This window comes from Piliocolobus tephrosceles, unplaced genomic scaffold, assembly GCF_002776525.5.
Source record: "Piliocolobus tephrosceles isolate RC106 unplaced genomic scaffold, ASM277652v3 unscaffolded_32083, whole genome shotgun sequence".
NCBI lineage: Eukaryota > Metazoa > Chordata > Mammalia > Primates > Cercopithecidae > Piliocolobus > Piliocolobus tephrosceles.
The window spans coordinates 6385-21601 of NW_022315514.1; the positions used below are offsets into that span (position 1 = coordinate 6385).

A 15217-nucleotide genomic window follows, 5' to 3' on the forward strand; every position below is an offset into this window, starting at 1 on the left:
TAAATCAAGGATGAATAAACTTTGAGTCCTGAGTATGCTACCAGTGAGAATAAGCTATGCAATGTTAGTAAGAATGACTGTTAAGCCTAAGGTACAGGAAAAGAAGAGAGAAAATATGAGAAAGAAGTAAAGTCAGTAATGGTGGTAAGAGAGAAGATCACAGTTTGGAGAGGATTGTTTTATGGTGGTTGACTTAAATGTCTGCTTACTTCTTCCTTGATTTTTGAGAGCATCTTCGTATAGCTATATCTCATAGTGAAATTATGGTCTGAATATACTTTTTTTCTTATTGGTATTTGTTTCCTCAGTTTCTTAATAGCCACAGAATTGAAAATGGAAAACTTATTTTATTTCAGGGAATGCAGCTTCATCTTCAAGCTTTGTTGTCACTGTATAGGTTCTTTGCTTCTGCTCTGATTTCCGTATCTTTGCCTCTTAGGAAAAAGGTAAGGGATTAAGGAGAGAGAAATCATATTGAGATTGAAATACGTTATTTTTGTTAAAGTCAACATAGATTTCAACTAAAATGCTTACAGCCTACTGTTTTACTCTCTAGTATTGTGGTACTGCTTTGGAAAAGTTTTTTTTAGGGATTGGCACTTCGTGTTGATCCCTTTTAGTGCATTTAATAGATTGCTGATCAGAAAAATAAATGCATATGTGTGGGTGTAAAGGAATTCATAATATATTTTCAATTAATGAGCAGTTTTAGACTTTACGTCGCTCCAATTTATGGGTACCTACTCTCTTGTACTTTATATCTAAATTTACAGATCTATTTTAAGAATTCAGAGAATCTGTGGAAGATGGCTCTGCTTGCCATGACGCGAAGAAACCAGGGACCTTCTCCAGAACCTCTGAAGTTCATGTTGGGTCCAGCTTGTGTTCGTCCTCTAAAAATAGTAAGTATCTAAAGCCCAAACAAGTTGCATGGCTTTCTTTTGTTAAATCCAAATAATAACCATTCAGATCTCAGAGGAGATTATAGATACTTAAATACATGTCAGTTACCCAGGATTCTGTGTAAACCATATTCCCATTTAATTGAAACACATTAACAGCTGCTTTTATATTTATGCTTTGTAGTCTGTTTTGTCCATTGATAGTTTTATAGTTTTATTATCTTTTAGAAATTGAATTCTCTGTCAGTTATACCAGTGCTCAATTCCTGTAGCTACGCTAAAGAATATGGAAAAAAAAAGATGAGTCTTTCTGATTGTCTGAGTAGAAGTGGATGGTTTCCACTAGAATAGCTTCAAAGCTTCCCCCAACCTTTACAGAATATCCATTGCTTAGAGGTGTGTGACTGGACCATGTGCTTCTTTGCATTTTCTGTTTGAACTGTATGGTCTTTGTTTTTGCTTTTTTGAGACAGGGTCTTACTCTGTCATCCAGGCAGTAACACAGTCATGGTTCACTGCTGCCTTGAACTCCTGGGCCTATGTAATCCTTCCACCTCAGCCTTCCAAGTACCTGGGACTATAGATGTGCATCAACACACCTGGCTAATTTTTCAAAAAAATTATATCAGGCCAGCCTCGGTGGCTTACGCTGGTAATCCCAACACTTTGGGAAGCCAAGGCGGGCAGATCACTTGAGGTGTCAGGAGTTCAAGACCACGACCACCAGCCTGGCCAACATGGTGAAATCCTATCTCTACCAAAAAATACAGAAATTAGCTGAGCATGATGGTGCACACCTCTACTTCCAGCTACTCAGGAGGCTGAGGCATGAGAATTGCTTGAACCTGGGAGGCAGAAGTTGGAGTGAGCCGCGATCCCACTACTGTTCTACAGCCTGGTTGACAGAGTGAGACTCTGTCACCAAAAAAAAAAAAAAAAAAAAACTACAAAAATTTAAAAAATATGTTGCCCAGTCTGGTCTCAAACTCCTGGGCTCAAGTGATTCTCCTGCTTCAGCCTCCCACAGTGTTGCAATTATAGGCATGAGCCGCCATGCCTAGCCTATTTTTGTTACCTATTTTCTTTATTTTCAGATGTTGATCGGTGGTTCTGTTACTGCAGCTGCCTTCTCAGATGGGCTCAGTGCTAAACAACTCTCTGCTGCTTCAGTATATTAACTGTGTCACAGATGAGTCAGTCTTGCTGAGGTCTTGTTACGGGTTGAGTCAAACATTATAAGAAGGTAAGAATTGAGGGAGGATGGGACAAAATAGTTTACAAATGGATTTCTTTTGTAAGGGTGTGCCAAATTCTAGACAAGAGGAACCTTCGTAGGCATAATTATGTCTGTGGTAATCATATATTTAGAGCATGAATATTTCTGTTGTAATTTCAAGGTAGTAAGAAGGGAGAGGGATTATGTTAAGAAAACACTACTGGATGGCCACCAAAACTCACTGGGTGGCTCTACTTTGATGACTATCACAATCAAAGGATTTTTCATCTTTGTATGTCCAGAAACTTGCTGTTAGGCCCCTAGAGTCATCCCGTTAATGGTAATGAAACTCAGGAGACTAATGTATAAGCCAGAATATCAGTTTATTATAAAATGAATTATTTCTGGTAAGCAAAATGCTCATATCTGGCGACTAGACTATTCCCTCTCTGCTATTTGCGTATATGGGAACAAGATTTGTCAGTTTCTTAATTATAGAATTAAAGGAAACGGCAGTGAGAAGTCTTTCGTCCAGGCCATACTAAAGCCTGGGCATTTCATTCCTCCAGTGGTGCGGGGCGGTGGGAAGATAGCATTTCTTTTGACCAAATTGAGTGTTTCTTTACTGGATAAGCAACTCCTGATTCTTCTGGTGGTTAAAGTTGCTTTTGATTGGTTCCAGGCCAATTCTTCTTCTACTCTGAATCTTTTAAATGGAATATGATACAGTTTATTAGATTTCCACTTACTAAATTTCAATCTTTCTTACATTATACCCAGCCTACCCTAATTGAAGTCTACAGTGTTCTAAAACTTTCAATTAAGATGTTTATACTTGCTTGGATGACTATGTGATATAAAGTTTATCTTATTCATTATATGTGAATTCTCTTCATTTGTTTTTTCACTATAAGCTTTTCCGTATATTACCAAGTTGTTGAGGAACATCTCACTGTCACCTCCATCTATCTGTTCTCGTCTACATTATGAGTTAGTTAGGATGTACGAGACTAATGGCTTTTTTACTTTGTCACTTATTTGTAACTTTGGTGATAATTTTGTTTTGTGCACTTTTTTATTGTGGCACAGCTAGATGCTTATATTTAGTGTTCCTGCTCTAGAATGTATTTGGTACAAGGTGAATAATTATGAACATGGAAAAGAATTTACCAACTTCCTGGATACTTCATGAGGGCAGAGTCCTCACAAGTAAGATTTCACTTGCTTCATCCACACTCCACCACTCTTTACTAAAATTTATTTAGATATCCATTGACAGTCTTTTTCTTGGCCAAGTGTGGTGACTCACACCTGTAATCTCCGCAGTTTCAGTTTGGAGGCTGAGGCGGGTTGGGCAACATGGCAAAACCCCATGTCTACAAAGAATACAAAAATTTCCAGGCATGGTGGCATATATCTGTTGTCCCAGCTACTCAGGAGGATGAGGTAGGAGGCTCACTTGAGCTCAGGAGGTCGAGGGTGCAGTGACCTGTAGTTGTGCCACTGCACTGCAGCCTGGGTGACAGAGTGAGATCCTGTCTCAAAAACAACAAAAACATTTTTTAAGTACCTGACATCATTTGTAAATAATATTTGTTCAATTTGAAACCATAAAGAGAGCTGAGTTTGACTTTTTTATCTTTACACTGTTGGATTTGAAGAAAGAATATGTTATATTCTACAAATAAAAGGGAAAAACCTGTAGTTTAGGAGAACTGAAGATATAATGAAATGTATTCAGGTAATTGAATTAGTAATGTAAATTTCATAAGGTCACTACTTATATTCTTACAATCAACAAACATTTTTTGAGCATCATATAAATTCCAGCCAATGGACTCTTTGGTCTGGGTAACCCTGAGTTGTATTTTAAGCTGCAGCTTAGGTATCAGCACCATCAAGGAGCCTTCAGTTATTGCCCAGTATGGGTTAGCTCCTTGTTCTATGTGCTTCCATGGCTGCCTGTGCTTACCTCTATCGTGACACTTTTAGCATCCATTTTTCCACTCGTTATGAGCTCCCAGCAGGCAGAAACCATGTCTAACTCTTCTTCTTGTATAGATGTTCAGCTTAATTGGTAAATGTTTGTGGAGTAATTCTTTGACTTGTTTTATGAGACAAGGTCTCACTTTGTTGCCCAGGCTGGAGTGCACTGGCACAATCAGGGCTTACTGCAGCCTTGATGTCATGGGCTCAATTGATCCTCCCCCCTCAGTCTAGTAGCTAGGACTACAGGTGTGCACCACCACTCCTGGCTAGTCTTTTCTGTTGTTTTTTGTGAGTCTTTTTTTTTTTTTTTTTTTTTTTTTGTATTTTTTTGTAAAAACGGGGTTTTGCCGTATTGTCCAGGCAGGTCTCAAACTCCTGGGCTTAAGCATTCCTTCTGCCTTGGTCTCCCAAAGTGCTGAGATTACAGGCATGAGCCACCACACCCAGCCCAAGTTTTAGGGATTTGTTGTGAAACCGTTTAATTGGAAGTTGGGTTCAGATGATGGTAGTGAGGATGTCAATTTAGGTTAATGTTTATGTTTCCTACTTGGAAAGATGGATGGCTTTCACAGAAAAGGAATGTAAGAGGAGCAGGCTGGGAAGGAAAGATGTTTCACTTAAGAGATGCCAGTGGGACATCAAAGCAGTCATATCCAGTACCCAGTAAAATAGTGAGTCTAAAGCTCAGGGGTGAGATTTGAGCTGGAGATACAGATCTAGGACCCCTCATGTTAAAAGTGGTGGTTTTAGCTATGATATGGATGAGATTGTCCAGAGAATTCATGTCATGAAAGGAAGGTCTTAGAGTCCTGGTGTATGTCACTATGTAAGGCTTAGGTGACAAAAGGAAAATGGGAAGTCCCAGATTCTCACTCTGGTGGAAATACAAGCAACCTAGACATTTGAGCCTCTAAAGGAGCTGCTCAGAGTTGGAATTTGGTCTATGGCCTCTAACGACGTTCTGGCCCTATTATGTAACATTGTATACATTTTACTGACTGTTCAAATTACTGCATGTACAGTACCCAAGGTATAATAAATTTTAAAAAATGGGTAACTTTTAACCTTCTTTCCATTTGATGAAGCTTTATGGTATTTGAGAGCTATATTGATACAAATAGTATTGCATGTAAATACTAATCATCTTACCTTTTTCTGAGGAAGTCTGCATCTAACCTAAGGCTTTCATTATATTGATGCCAAAAAATTAGTCTAAGAGCGAAGCAACTATAGCCCAAAATAAACTCATTATTTAGAGCATAATTTTGTGACTGAAGCTTTCCATGTAAGGGTTTACTACTCACTTGTGTTACAGGAGGGGTTTTATTGCTGTGAAGCATTCCTATATAAGAGCCTTTCTCTCTGGGATGGCCTCTGTTGTCAGTTACAGTTCCTTCCGCTTGTGAGCTGGATTATTTGTTGTAACTTCTCTGGTATGTATCATGAAAATTTGGAGTCATTTAATTCAGTGTACTATAATTGAATGGATTTTGATAAATCTTTTTTTTTAATTCTTGGAGGTGAAATCGCTTCTTTTTGACCATCTAGCACAGCTCTTTACATCAACCATTTATTTCAAGGGTAACAAACACTTGCCTTGCTTAGATTTAGCAGGATTTATTATTCTATTGCTAGTGGTACACAATTCCAAACTGACATTACAGCAATGGTTTTATAACAGGATTTTCTTGCACCTGGGCTTTGAGGCGCTGCATCACTCAACTCAAAGTTAATGCATAGAATGTTCCTTTTTTAAGGCTGTGTTGCATAGTTTTCCTAATCTGTTTCCGCTTGTAGCAAATGACATAGTGAATGAACAAGTAGCAAATACTTAGTTTGATTGTTGTGGTTTATATTTTCGTAGATAAATTTATTCATTTCAGAAACATTTTTTGAGCACCTACTATATACCCTTTTTGACACTGGGAATACAGTAGTAACCAAAGCAAACAAAACTCCCCATGGCATTCATGTTCTATATTTATAATAATGGTTGTTTTCTGCTAATAAAATTGTTCCAACCTTATATATGTTAGTATTTTGGGGTGGTCACCAAGAAGATCAATATGGCTTCCAGAAGTTCTACCTGAATGAGTTTGAGAACCACTTTCTTACAGTGTGGTTATTCCTATTCTAAAAGAGGGACAATTAAGTATTTTTTTTTGAAACTCTTTTTTTTAACCTTTCAGAGACTTCAGTTTGAATTTTTTTTGCAATTCTCTCTCAGTCTTCTAATTGGGTTATTCTTTGTTTTTTTTTTCTTATTCTTCCATGTTAAAGAGCTGTTTAAACATTAGGCTGGACCATAGAAAATTGCCATTTTTTGGTAGGTCAAAGATGGTTAATGATTGGCAATTTGAGGTTCAACCTAATATGCATATACACTTTCATACATGTGTATATTTGAGAGTGAAAGGGGTAGGGAGAGGAAGGAAGGAAAGGAGCAGACAGTAGGCTAAGTATAGAACTCAGGGGAATACACAGTATTTAATTCTCAGGCCAAGAAGGAGGACCATTGGAAGAAACCTTAAGAAGAAATTGCCAGGTGTATAAAAAGAACCAGAATAATAATTCCAAGGCAATAAATGGAATATAGGATGTCAAAAATGAATGAAGGAATAATGTCAGGTATCGTAGGAAAGTTCAGAAAGATAAGGACAAAAATTTTAAGAATTGACAGTACAAAGGTTTTGGCTTCCTTTGTGAGTAGTTCCAGTGGAGTGTGGAGGTAGAAGTCAGATTGTGTGGATGGGGGAGTAAGTGAAAAGTCAAGTGAAGACAGTAGGTATAGAATATGTTTCAAAATGTTTGACCAAAAAAAAAGTGTAGAAAAAGAACTATAGGGGGATTCTAAACCAAGGGGAAGTTGGTTTTTGTTTTTTGCCTCTAAAATGAGAGAAATGTGATTGTGTTTATACATGGAGTCACAGGAGCCAGTGGAGAAGAGGGAGAAGTTGAAAATAGAGAAATGATTGGGGATAAGTGACGGTACAGGGCTCCAGAAGAAATATGAAGGTATTGGGTTAAAAGTATGTCGTGAGATTTACTTGAATGGGTGGTTAGGAATTCGGAGGCACCATTTATCATCTATGACTAGGGAGAGGCTGCGTTGATAGGTGGATATATATTTGTAAAGTTAGAAGAAAGGGTAAGACATTTAGAAGAAAGGGTAAGACATTAAAGTACTTTGTGCCTAAGAATGTTAAGTTACTCAAAATGAGAAGCATGTTTTACAGAATATCTGAGTAGGACATTCCAGGAGGACATTAACTGCTTAGGACAGCCAGCGAGAACAAGCTGGTTAAAGACAAGTAAAAGGATTATTGAGTGCTATTAAGGGCCCAGCAGAAGTTGGCGATCATCAATTTGGAATGGCGCGAATCTTTGCAGTTGCGTGTTTTTCTTCCACTTACATATTGGAGAAGAGAAAGCAATTTATGAGACTGAATCAGTTTGGGTTTTGCTGGTTGAATCGAGTACAAGAGAGTTGTGATCAGCTGTGTGGTCTAGTCCAGATAGGAAAATAAGGCCAGGAGAAGGCTGATAAACCTGAAAAAGGACGTTAAAAATTAAGGTATTGACTGGATGTGGTGACTCATGCCTGTAATCACAGCACTTTGGAGGGCCGAGATGGGCAGATCACTTGAGGTCAGGAGTTTGAGACCAGCCTACCAGCCTGGCCAACATAGTGAAACCTCATCTCTACTAAAAATATAAAAATTAGCTGGGTGTGATGATGTGTGCCTGTAATCCCAGCTTCTTGGGAGGCTGAGGGAGGAGAATCACTTGAACCTGGGAGGTGGAGGTTGCAGTGACCCAAGATCGCATCACTGCAAAAAAGGAATTAAGGGATAGAGTATCTCTGACGTTGAGAAACGAGTAACTATAGTTGGAGTTGAGTCTGCGACAAAGCTGGAATAGGAAGTTACAACAACAAAATAATATATTTTGGTGTGGTTCAGTTCAGGTTGTGACAGAATCTAGTGTGTATCTGTGGGACTGGGTAACTAAGGTGGAGTGAAGGTGAAGGTTATTTGATTCAAAGTCAAGAAACTGTGAAACTGAAATGTTGGGATCATTTGCATGGACACTGGTGTAACTGAGATGTTGATGGCAGGATGTGACGCAGAGTTCTAAGCCCCTCAACGAATCTGGATGAGCTTCCAAGTGATAGACAGCAGAAATATGAGAAGATAAAAAAAAAAAAAGAGGGTAAGGTAGCTGGATAGTATGTTCCTATGCTGTATTTTGGTTATATGCATTAATTTATCTTAATTTTGGAGTTTAAAATAAGAACCCTAAGTTTTTGTTAAATGTGTTGCTTTACCTTCAAAGTAAAAGACTAAATTTCAGGGAACTGCATAATCAGATTGTTTTGACTCTTTCTACCTAAAGTTTTTTGCCTTCTCTTACACTCTTTCTTTTTTTTTTTGTAAGACTGAGTCTCGCTGTGTTGCCCAGGCTGGAGTGCAGTGGTGTAATATTGGCTCACCGCAGCCTCCACTGCCCAGCTTCAAATGATTCTCCTGCCTCAGTCTCCCAAGTAGCTGGGATTACAGGCATGTGCCACCGCACCCAGCTACGTTTTTTTTGCTTTGTTTTGTTTTTTTGTATTTTTAGTAGAGATGGGCCTTTGCCATTTTTGCCAGGCTGGTCTCAAGCTCCTGACCTCAGGTGATCTGCTCGCCTCGGCCTCCCAAAGTGCTGGAATTACCAGTGTGAGCCACTGTGCCTGGCTGCTTCTCCTAAATTCTATTATCAGTCACATAATTTTTCGGCATTTGAAAAACTATATTATAGAAAATTACAAATACAATCAGAAGTAGAGAAAATACTGCAGTGTTCCCCTTCTGTGCCCATTACCCATCTTCAACAGTTAGCAACTTTTGGTTAACCTTTTTTCATCTATAATACGTTTCACCTTTCCTTTCCATTATTTTAAAGCAAAACTCAGCTCCCATTTCAACTGTAAAATATGGTACCATTATGACACCTAAAAAATTGGTAGTTTTTTGTTTTGTTTTGTTTTGTTTTTTTAAGACCATCACCCTTGCCCAGGCTGGAGTGCAGTGGGTTGATGAAAGTTCACTGCAACTTCCATCTCTTGGGTTCACATAATTCTCCTATTTCAGCCTTCAAGTAGCTGGAACTACAGGCATGTGCCACCACACCCAGCTACTTTTTGTGTTTTTAGTAGAGATAGGGTTTCACGATGTTGGCCGGGGCTGGTCTTGAACTTGTGACCTCAAATTATGCACCCGCCTTGGCCTCCCAAAGTGCTGGGATTATAGGCATAAGCCACTGTGCCCAGCCAATAGTTCTTAGTATCTTTAAATATCTAACCAATGTTCAAATTCCCCTTAGCTTCAGTTGTAAATAGCTGGTGGTTAGCTTGGTTAACAGATGAGCCCAGACTCATTTTTCTGTATGTTCTTATCCCTATAGTGGTTTCCTACTAATTCTTCATATTCGTTATTAAATTGTTTCCATATACACCTGATCACTTTTAGAAGGAAATGGAGCGTTAGTGGGTAGTAAACATCTTGTAAAGCTATACTTCTCAAAATATGGTCCTTGGATCATCAGCATAACCTGGAAACTTGTTAGAGATGCAAATCTTAGGTCTTGGCCTAGACCTACTGAATTAAACTCTGGAGTTGGGGCTCTGTAATTAAACACTACCATAATTCTGGTGCATGCTGAAGTTTGAGAACCACTATTTTAAAGAAACTCCACTTAAATGTTTAATCTCTTCTACCTAAATTACATCAAGAACTGTACCTTTGAAATTATCTCTCTCCGCTTTTGTGTGAGACAGGGTCTTTCTCTGTCTCCCAGGAGTGCAGTGACGCAGCCTTAGCTCACTGCAGCCTCGACCACCCAGGCTCAAGCGATCCACCTCAGCCCCTGAGTAGCTGTGACCAAGAGTGTGCACCAATATAACATGCCAGGCTGATTTTTATTTGTTGTAGAGACAAGGTCTCACTGTGTTGTCTGGGTTGGTCTTGAACTCCTAGGCTCAAACTATCCTCCTGCGTTGGCCTCCCAAAGTATTGGGATCACAGGCATGAGCCACCACATCCAACCTGAAATTCTTCTCTTTCACTTGTGGTTCTCCCTAACCTGCATTCCCCTCTTTGAGCTGCTGTGCCTGGACCCATGTTTATTCATTCTCTATTCCCCAGATGAGCAAAAGATTGAACAAAACAGTATGTTTGCATCTACAATATTTGGCTAACTTGCAATGTAAGTCTCCAGTACCCTTGAAATGGCTGCCTTACAGTTTCTGTATTATCTTTATTTTTATTAGTGTCATAAGGGAGACAATTTAAAAAGGAATTCTGCTTTCTAAAATTCTTAAACGGACATACAGGTGGATAATTTTGCTTGTCATAACAGTATTTGGCATTATATAGTATAGCTCAAGTTTTCAATAATTGAGTAAATATAGGTGTAATGCCATATTTCTATCATGTGGCCATATGCCATATCACTGTCAAAAAGGGAGTAAATTGTAGTTATATATCATAAGAAAGAGAAGGGTAGAAAACTCAGCAGTGGTTCTTGAAGAGGGGGGGCATTTCTGGTGTCATGGTGACCGGGAAGAGGTTGCAACTGTCATTTAGTATGTGAGAGGTGGGGATGCTCAGTGTGCTTGAGGGACTATGTGGGTAGTAAGAGCCAGTCCTGAACAGTGAATTGTTTGATCCAAAATGCCAATAGTGTCGTGTGAAAAAACACTTCAAAAGAGGCTGTTTGGAGCAATCGTCATTGTTTCAAATTGTTTGACACAGTTGCCAAGTGCTACCAAAAATCATAGTTAAGATACGGTTACGCCTGTAATTCCAGCACATTGGGAGACTGAGACCAGCAGATCACTTGAGGTCTGGAGTTTCATAGGAGCCTGGCCAACATGGTGAAACCTTGTCTCTAATAAAAATATAACAAACAGTTGGATGTGGTGGCACACGCCTGTAATCTCAGCTACTCAGGAGCCTGAGGCATGAAAATTGGTTGACCCCAGAGAAGGAGGTTGCAGTGATTCGAGATCGCACATGTGTACTCCAGCCTGGGCGACAGAGCAAGACTCCATCTCAGAAAAAACAAACAAACAAACAAACAAAAAAAACTTAGTTTTGCAAATAGCCAACTGGTTATGTGTAGATGCTTGCATATTTGAATGGTCTCCTGATCATTGATTGTCCTGACACTGAACTGTCATGGTGGTGGGCAGTAGTAGAGTCGTCTTCATCTCCGAAATTCTAAGATTATACATGTTCTTTTCCTTGTGCATAACCATTGTTGACTGCCTAGATAGGAGAGTAAAGCTGTGAATTCACATTTGTAAGTCTTTTCCTAATCCGTTTAACATTGGCATGATCTTGGCTAACTGCCAACTCCACCTCCTGGGTTCAAGGGATTCTTCTGCCTCAGCCTCCCCAGTAGCTGGGATTACAGGCTTACACCACCATACCTGGCTACTTTTTGTACTTTTAGTAGAGGTGGGGTTTCACCATGTTGGCCAGGCTGGTCTTAAACTCCCAACCTCAGGTGATCCACCTGCCTTAGCGTCCCAAAGTGCTGGGATTACAGGCATGATGAGTCACTGTGCCCCGCCAAATTCAAGTGAAAATATGTTTAACAGCATTTTATAAAGCTCAGGAATTCAGGCAAAACTGAGTTTTGATTTGTGTAGCGTAGGTTTCCATGCATCTGTGTTGCAATGTTACTGACAGTATAGGAAACGATTCCTAAAGTCATTTTAATGTTTATTCCTGTAAACCACAGTTGATTTGGTTGGAATAAATTAGTTGTCATTGTTTTCTAGTTTACTGTACCATTTTGTCCATGTTCACATTTCATCCTGATTTTTTTTTTTTTGAAACAGAGTCTTGCTATATTGCCCAGGCTGGAGTGGAGTGTTATGATCTTGGCTCACTGCAAACTCCACCTCCTGGGTTCAAGGTATTCTACTGCCTCAGCTTCCCAAGTAGCTGGGATTACAGGGACCCACCATCACGCCTGGCTAATTTTTTTATTTTTAGTAGAGAGGGGGTTTCACCATGTTGGCTATGCTGATCTCAAACTCGACCTCAAGTGCTCAAGTGATCTGCCCTCCTCAGCATCCCAGAGTGCTGGGATTACAGGTGTAAGCCACTGCACCTGGCCTGAATTTTGTTTTTTCTTTTTAAACAGTCTTGCTCTGTCACTCAGGCTAGAGTGCGGTGGTGCAGTCTCACTCACTGCAACCTTTGCCTCTGGGCCTCAAGCGATCCTCCCACCTCAGCCTCTTGAGTAGCTGGAACTAGAAGCATATGCCACCACCCCAGCTAATTTTTGTGTTTTTTGTAAAGAGCTTTTGCCATGTTGCCCAGGCTGGTCTCAAATTCCTGGATTCAAGAGCTCTGCCTGCCTTGGCCTCCCTAAGTGCTGGAATCACAGGTGTGAGCCACTGTGCTTGGCCGTGAATTTTTCATGTCACTTTTATGTGAACCTTTTTCTCCCCTTAACTGTTAATGAAATACCTATATTTCTAGTGGTTTTTATATCTCTCACTTGAGAATTTTCATAACTGCTTGGAGCTTAATACTTTATTTATCTGTTATTTACTAGTAGAGTCTGGTTGTTTAGAATGTTCTATGAATTCATCTTAATGCTTCCCTGGAAGGCTAAGTGTAGTTTTATGATTAATCACTGATTTTTTAAAAAGTAAATTATACATTGGAGCACTGATAGTTTTAAAACCTTCACCAACTTTTTCCTTTATTCACCTTTAGCTTGGAAATTGTGAACACTTTTGCTACTTCGTATCTGAATGTTACGGTTTCTTATTGCAGAGAGACAACTGGGTGGATCCACGAACTCTGTGTCTAAACTGCTCCACTATGTAGGGTGGCTGTCCACTACTGCAGTGCATGTGGAGAGCAACAGAACTTTCTTGCTGCACTTTATTTTGGATTTCTATGAGAAGGTAATACATGTTACACTTTCCCCATTGGGATTTTTGTGAAGGCCATTCACTTTATTGGCATATTATTTAAATTTTACGCACAAATATTAAGGTAGGCTGTGATCTCATTAGCATCATTAAAATAACCTCACATTTTGAAGTTCATGATTATTTTCTCACCAGAACAATTGATTTTCATAAACCACATGGAAAAACAAATGCTTTTTTTTTTTTTTTAAAGGTCCAGGCACCACAACATTAGCCTGTGTTAACACTGGTCCTAGACAGAAATCTGTTGTTTGCCTTGTTTTTGTTCCTTCCATTCCTAACTCCTGGCGGAAACCAAAAATTTCTTGTTGTTTCTTCAGATCTCCATGTTTACCTTTCAACTGCCTTACTTCTGTTGGTACCTAGTACCCTTTTATTGTGTTACAGTATATAACCTGGACAGAACTATAGGTTGATGCAAAAGTAATTGCAGTTTTTGCCTTTGAAAACAATAACAATATCCATGAAGTATCCATGATGGTCTCACTTTTTCCAGCTTCCTCTACTAATACCTAGTTGTCTTGTATTATGCATTTGCTTAGAAACATGCTCCTTTGTTTTCTAGGTTGACAGCTAACTGATACAATAAGTATTATGGGACTTAAGGAGAAAGAAATACTTCCTTCCTTTACCCTGTCCCCCTAACTGTAAGACCTTTCCCTAGAAGAAATGAAAGATTTAAGTAATGGTCTTTTAGAAATTATTCTCTGTGGTATGACTGGTATTTGGTGAAGTCTATGTTAAGCAAGCTTATGGTTATCTGTTTAGGAGTCAGGTGTGTCCAAAGCTAACGTTACATTACCATCTTATACTGATGATTCTTTGGGTGAACTTGGTTGAGAAGTTCTGGGGAATAGTCTATATACTGATGTTATCTTTCTTTCTCAAAGGTGTGTGACATACATATAAATTATAACCTGCCATTAGTGGTGTTGTCTCTTCCTGGGATCTTATATTCTGTACTCTTCAGCCTGGATGCCAACATCTTGAACCAGAGGTGTTTTATTATGTGCAGGTACAAAGCCTTTTTACTATCTTATGAAATGGTATATTATAATTTTCTCTTCATCTTTCAGCTATAATACAAAAAATATTCCTACTTGTCTTTGGCCAGGGCCTCTGGAAATCAGGCTTCCTATTGGACATGAGATTCCAATATGGGGCCATGATAGCTGTGTTGTTTTTAAATCCTCCACTGGTGTGGCTACAGAATGAAAAGAAATCATAGTTAAGGACCTGTTGTGCAGTGGTACTATTGCACTCAGCATTGTTCATTCTAATTGCTGTGTCTTCAGAAAAAATTAGTCATTTTGCTGACAATTGCTTTAAGTATTTGTAGCTTCTCTGATAAAAACTTTCTGGGAGATAAAGGGAGCTGTTGCCAATTATGTGGAACTGTAAGTATTATTTCTGGTCTCCTCTAATTCTGTAACTTGTGGACTGAAATTACTTTTCTCAGTCCATAAATGTAAACTATTTTTTTTTTTTTTTTTTTTTTTGAGGCAGTGTTTTGCTCTTGTCAACCTGGAGTGCAACAGCACCTTCTCGGTTCACTGCACCCTCTGTCTCCCAGGTTAAAGCGATTCTCCTCCCTCTGTCTCCGGAGTAGCTGGGATTAAAGGTGCCTGCCACCACGCCTGGCTAATTTTTTGTGTTTTTTCATCGAGACAGGGTTTCACCATTTTGGCCAGGCTGATCTCGAACTCCTGACCTCAGGTGATCCACCCACCTCAGCCTCCCAAATTGCTGGGATTACAGGCATGAGTCACCATGCCTGGCTAAGTACAGACCTTGTTGGCATAACTTGTAGGACTATGTCAAGTTTAAAATGTTTAAAAACTAATTAGTTGTTAATCGTTCTCAGACAAGAAAAACATATTTCTAGATTTCCCTTTTGTGTTTTCTGCTACATCATTTTTTTTTTTTTTTTTATTATACTTTAAGTTCTGGGGTACATGTGCATAATGTGCAGGTTTGTTACATATGTATACATGTGCCATGTTGGTGTGCTGCACCCATCAACTCGTCAGCACCCATCAATTCATCATTTATATCAGGTATAACTCCCCAATGCAATCCCTCCCCCCTCCCCCCTCCCCATGATAGGCCCCA

At 39.3% G+C, this 15217-nt stretch overlaps 1 pseudogene; it reads left to right on the top strand.

Moving 5' to 3' along the window:
• Positions 1–308: 308 nt before the first annotated feature.
• Positions 309–13078, top strand: LOC113222585 (annotated as a pseudogene).
• Positions 13079–15217: the final 2139 nt, after the last annotated feature.